The 6,445-nt window shown below is 38.5% G+C and overlaps 1 non-coding gene across 1 annotated transcript; it reads left to right on the top strand.

Annotated features, from left to right (window-relative positions):
- The first annotated feature begins 4,243 nt into the window (after nt 1-4,243).
- LOC148572299 (small nucleolar RNA R71) lies at nt 4,244-4,351 on the top strand. The gene has a single exon (XR_015908188.1). It is a non-coding gene; the product is annotated as a small nucleolar RNA R71 (small nucleolar RNA).
- Nucleotides 4,352-6,445: the final 2,094 nt, after the last annotated feature.

Raw genomic sequence — 6,445 nt, 5'->3', positions numbered from 1 at the left:
CTTTTTCTTTCTATTTTTTTTTCGCCTATTTTTTTCTTTTTCTTTTTTTTTTTCTGCAAGCTTTGTTCTTTGCTGCTTTTTCTTGCTTCAAGAATCATTTTTATGATTTTTCAGATTATCAAATAACATGTCTCCTAGTCATCATTCTTTCAAGAGCCAACATATTTAACATTCTTAAACAACAACTTCACAAGACATATGCACTGTTCAAGCATACATTCAGAAAACAAGAAGCATTGTCACCACATCAATATAATTAAGCTAAGTTCAAGGATAAATTCGAAACTCATGTACTTCTTGTTCTTTTGATTTAAAACAGTTTTTATTTAAGAGAGGTGATGGATTCATAGGACATTCATATCTTTAAGACAAAGTTACTAACTACTAATGATCATGTAATGAAGACACAAACATAGATAAGCACATAACATAGAAAACGAAAAACAGAGGAAAGCAAGAACAAGGAATGAATCCACCTTAGTGATGGTGGCGTTTCCTTCTTGAGGGACCAATGATGTCCTTGAGCTCTTCTATGTCTCTTCCTTGTCTTTGTTGCTCCTCCCTCATTGCCTTTTGATCTTCTCTTATTTCATGCAGCATGATGGAGTGCTCTTGATGTTCCACCCTTAGTTGTCCCATATTGGAACTCAATTCTCCTAGGGAGGTGTTGATGTGCTCCCAATAGTTTTGTGGAGGAAAGTGCATTTGAGGCATTTCCGGAATCTCATGGTGATGAGCTTCTTGCGCCTCTTGAGCTCCATGACTGGGCTCTCTTGCTTGCTCCATCTTTTTCTTAGTGATGGGCTTTTCCTCTTTAATGAGGATATCTCCCTCTATGTCAATTCCAGCTGAATTGCATAGGTGGCAAATGAGGTGAGGAAAGGCTAACCTTGCCATGGTGGAGGACTTGTCAGCCACCTTGTAGAGTTCTTGAGGTATAATCTCATGAACTTCCACCTCTTCTCCAATCATGATGCTATGGATCATGATGGCCCGGTCTATAGTAACTTCAGACCGGTTGCTAGTGGGAATGATTGAGCATTGAATGAACTCCAACCATCCTCTAGCTATAGGCTTGAGGTCCACTCTTCTTAGTTGAACCGGCTTGCCTTTGGAGTCAATCTTCCATTGAGCTCCTTCTACACATATGTCCATAAGGACTTGGTCCAACCTTTGATCAAAGTTGACTCTCCTTGTGTAGGGGCGTGCGTTCTCTTCCATGTATGGCAAGTTGAACGCCAACCTCACATTTTCCGGACTAAAATCTAAGTATTTCCCCCGAACCATTGTAACATAGTTCTTTGGATCCGGGTTCTTACTTTGATCATGGTTCTTGGTGATCCATGCATTGGCATATAACTCTTGAACCATTAGGATGCCGACTTGTTGGATGGGATTTGTTAGAACTTCCCAACCTCTTCTTTGAATTTCATGTCGGATCTCCGGATACTCATTTCTTTTGAGTTTAAAAGGGACCTCAGGGATCACCTTCTTCTTGGCCACAACATCATAGAAGTGGTCTTGATGGGCTTTGGAGATGAACCTTTCCATCTCCCATGACTCGGATGTGGAAGCTTTTGTCTTCCCTTTCCCTCTTCTAGAGGATTCTCCGGTCTTAGATGCCATCAATGGTAATGGAAAAACAAAAAAGCTATGCTTTTACCACACCAAACTTAGAATATTGCTCGCCCTCGAGCAATAAACAAAAGAATAGAAGAAGAAGAAGAAGAAATATGGAGAGGGAGAGGGAGATGAGGTTTCGGCTAAGGAGAGTGTAGAGGGGTGTGTTGTGTGAATTTGGTGAAGAATGGAGGTCTTTATATAAGGAAGGGAGGGGGGTTTAAGGTTCGGCCATATGGGTGGGTTTGGGTGGAAAATTGGTTTTGAATTTTGAAGGTAGGTGGAGTTTATGAGGTAGGTTTATGGGGAAGAGTGGGTGGATGTGAGTGGTGAAGGTTTAGTGGGGAAGAGAGATTGAGGTGATTGGTGAGGGGTTTTTAGGGAAGAGTGTTTATGGGGTTGTGTGAAAGAGAGTGGTGAGAAGAAGTGAGTGGAGGTAGGTGGGGATCCTGTGGGGTCCACAGATCCTGAGTGGATCCTGTGGGGTCCACAGATCCTGAGGTGTCAAGGCATTTACATCCCTGCACCAATTTAGGCATGTAAAATGCCCTTGCACACAACTCTGGGCGTTCAGCGCCAGGTTGGTGCCCATTTTGGGCGTTCAACGCCCATCTGTGTGCCATTTCTGGCGTTGAACGCCAGAACCATGCCTGTTCTGGCGTTCAGCGCCCAGAAGCTGCCCATTTTGGGCGTTCAGCGCCAGAACCATGCTCTGTTCTGGCGCTGAACGCCAGACAGATGCTCCTCCAGGGTGTGATTTTTCTTCTGCTGTTTTTGATTCCGTTTTCAATTTTTCTATTTATTTTGTGACTCCACATGATCATGAACCTAAGAAAACATGAAAAACAATAAAAATAAGAATTAGATAAACATTGGGTTGCCTCCCAACAAGCGCTTCTTTAATGTCAATAGCTTGACAGTGGGCTCTCATGGAGCCTCACAGATGTGCAGAGCTTTGTTGAGACTCTCCAACACCAAACTTAGAGTTTGGATATGGGAGTTCAACACCAAACTTAGAGTTTGGTTGTGCCCTCCCAACACCAAACTTAGAGTTTGACTGTGGAGGCTCTGGTTGACTCTGCTTTGAGAGAAGCTTTTCAAGCTTCCTCTCCATGGTTGCAGAGGGAGATCCTTGAGTTTTGAATACAAGGGAGTTCTCATTCCATTGAAGGACTATTTCACCTCTGTCAACATCAATCACAGCTCTTGCTGTGGCCAGGAAAGGTCTTCCTAGGATGATGGATTCATCCTCTTCCTTTCCAGTATCCAGGACTATGAAATCAGTAGGTATGTAAAGGCCCTCAACCTTTACTAATACATCTTCTACTTGTCCATAAGCCTGTCTTCTTGAGCTGTCTGCCATCTCTAGTGAGATTTTAGCAGCTTGCACCCCATAGATTCCCAGTTTCTCTATTACAGAGAGGGGCATGAGGTTTATTCCTGAACCAAGGTCACACAGAGCCTTAAAGAGCATGGTGCCTATGGTACAGGGTATTATGAACTTTCCAGGATCCTGTCTCTTCTGAGGCAATGTCAGTTGATCCAGATCACTTAGTTCATTGATGAACAAGGGAGGTTCAACTTCCCAAGTATCAATGCCAAACAATTTGGCATTCAGCTTCATGATTGCACCAAGAAACTTGGCAGTTTGCTCTTCAGTAACATCCTCATTCTCTTCAGAAGAGGAATACTCATCAGAGCTCATGAAGGGCATAAGGAGGTTCAATGGGATCTCTATAGTCTCTAGATGAGCCTCAGAGTCCTTTGATTCCCCAGAGAGAAGCTCCTTATTGATCACTGGACGTCCCAGGAGGTCTTCCTCCTTGGGATTCACGTCCTCTCCTCTCCTCTCAGGTTCGGCCATGGCACTTATGTCAATGGCCTTGCACTCTCCTTTTGGGTTCTCTTCTGTATTGCTTGGGAGAGTACTAGGAGGGATTTCAGTGATCCTTTTACTCAGCTGGCCCACTTGTGCTTCCAGATTTCTGATGGAAGATCTTGTTTCATTCATGAAACTTACAGTGGCCTTAGATAGATCAGAGACTAGATTTGCTAAATTAGAAGCATTTTGTTCAGAGTTCTCTGTCTGTTGCTGAGTTGATGATGGAAAAGGCTTGCTATTGCTAAACCTGTTTCTTCCACCATTATTAAAGCCTTGTTGGGGCTTTTGATCCTTCTATGAGAAATTTGGATGATTTCTCCATGTTGAGTTATAGGTGTTTCCATAAGGTTCACCTAAGTAATTTACCTCTGCTATTGCAGGGTTCTCAGGATCATAGGCTTCTTCTTCAGAAGATGCCTCTTGAGTACTGTTGGATGCAGCTTGCATTCCATGCAGACTCTGAGAAATCATATTGACTTGCTGAGTCAATATTTTATTCTGAGCCAATATGGCATTCAGAGTATCAACCTCAAGAACTCCCTTCTTCATAGGCGTCCCATTACTCACAGGATTCCTTTCAGAAGTGTACATGAACTGGTTATTAGCAACCATGTCAATGAGTTCTTGAGCTTCTGCAGGTGTTTTCTTTAGGTGAATGGATCCACCTGCAGAAGTGTCCAGTGACATCTTTGATAGCTCAGATAAACCATCATAGAATATATCCAGGATGGTCCATTCTGAAAGCATGTCAGAAGGACACTTTTTGGTCAACTGTTTGTATCTTTCCCAAGCTTCATAGAGGGATTCACCTTCTTTCTGTCTGAAGGTTTGAACATCAGCTCTAAGCTTGCTCAGCTTTTGAGGAGGAAAGTACTTGGCTAAGAAAGCCGTGACCAGCTTATCCCAAGAGTTCAGGCTGTCTTTAGGTTGAGAATCCAACCATAATCTAGCTCTGTCTCTTACAGCAAAAGGGAAAAGCATGAGCCTGTAGAGTTCAGGATCTATTCCATTAGTCTTAACAGTATCACATATCTGCAAGAATTCAGTTAAGAACTGAAAAGGATCTTCAGATGGAAGTCCATGAAACTTGCAGTTCTGCTGCATCAGAGAAACTAATTGAGGTTTCAGCTCAAAGTTGTTTGCTCCAATGGCAGGAATGGAGATGCTTCTTCCATGTAAATTGGAATTAGGTGCAGTAAAGTCACCAAGCATCTTCCTTACATTATCATTATTTTCGGCTGCCATCTCCTCTGCCTGTTCGAAAATTTCTGAAAGGTTATCTCTGGATTGTTGTATTTTAGCTTCTCTTAATTTTCTCTTCAGAGTCCTTTCAGGTTCTGGATCTGCTTCTACAAGAATGTTCTTATCCTTGCTCCTGCTCATATGACAAAGAAGAAGGCACAGAAAAATAATAATAATAATAATAGAGATTCTTTATACCACAGTATAGGGATCCCTTTGTGAGTGGAAGAAAAAGGGGAGACAAAGAATGTAATATAAAGGAAGAAACACAATTGTGAGAATGGAAGAGATGTGAGATGAGATGTTAGGATATGAATGAATAAATAGAATAGGATGGGGGAGGTATAATTTTCGAAAATTATTTTTGAAAAGGAGTTAGTGATTTTTGAAAATAGTTTTTGAAAATTGTTAGTATTTTTTCGAAAATTTTTTGAAATAAAAATAAAAATAAAATAATTAGTTAATTAAAAAGAAATTTTTGAAAAAGGGGGAGATATTTTCGAAAAATGAGAGAGAGAGAGAGTTAGTTAGGTGGTTTTGAAAAAGTTAAGAAACAAACAAAAAGTTAGTTAGTTAGTTGAAACAAATTTTTGAAAAGATAAGAGGTTAGGAAGTTAGAAAAGATATTTTGAAAAGATATTTTTGAAAAAGATAATATAAGAAGATATTTTTGAAAAGATATGATTGAAATTAGTTTTGAAAAAGATTTGATTTTTAAAATCACAATTAATGACTTGATTCACAAGAAATCACAAGATATGATTCTAGAACTCAAAGTTTGAATCTTTCTTAACAATCAAGTAACAAACTTCAAATTTTTGAATCAAAACATTAATTGTTTATGTTATTTTCGAAAATTTGGTATAAAAATAAGAAAAAGATTTTTGAAAAATATTTTTTTGAAATTTTCGAAAATAACTAATAGTTTTGAAAAAGATTTGATTTTTGAAAAAGATTTTGAAAAAGATAAGATTTTCAAATTTGAAAATTTGGTTTGACTCATAAGAAACAATTTGATTTTAAAAATTTTTGAAAAAGTCAATCCAAATTTTCGAATTTGATGAGAGAAAAAGGGAAAGATATTTTTTTGATTTTTGAATTTTTATGATGCAAGAGAGAAAAACACTAAAAAGATGCAATGCATGAAATTTTTTAGATCAAAACATGTGATGCATGCAAGAATGCTATGAATGTCAAGATGAACACCAAGAACACTTTGAATGTCATGATGATCATCAAGAACATATTTTTGAAAAATTTTTAATGCAAAGAAAACATGCAAGACACCAAACTTAGAATTCTTTAATGCTTAGACACTAAGAATTCAAGAATGCATATGAAAAACATGAAAAGACACAAAACAAAAAAAATCTTCAAGATCAAACAAGAAGACTTACCAAGAACAACTTGAAGATCATGAAGAACACCATGAATGCATGAGAATTTTCGAAAAATGCAAGATGCATATGCAAGTGACACCAAACTTATAATGTGACTCAAGACTCAAACAAGAAACACAAAAAATATTTTTGATTTTTATGATTTTCTAATTTTTTTGGATTTTTTTTTATATTTTTCGAAAATTATATGAAAAAGAAAAATAAGGATTCCAAAATTTTTAATATGAATTCCAGGAATTTTGCCATGTTAGTCTAAAGCTTCAGTCCAGGAATTAGACATGGCTCACTAGCCAGCCAAGCT

This window comes from Arachis ipaensis, chromosome B3 (assembly GCF_059453495.1).
Source record: "Arachis ipaensis isolate K30076 ecotype BB chromosome B3, ASM5945349v1, whole genome shotgun sequence".
NCBI lineage: Eukaryota > Viridiplantae > Streptophyta > Magnoliopsida > Fabales > Fabaceae > Arachis > Arachis ipaensis.
Note: the sequence above shows the minus strand (reverse complement) of the source record. Positions and strands in the feature narration are given on the sequence as shown.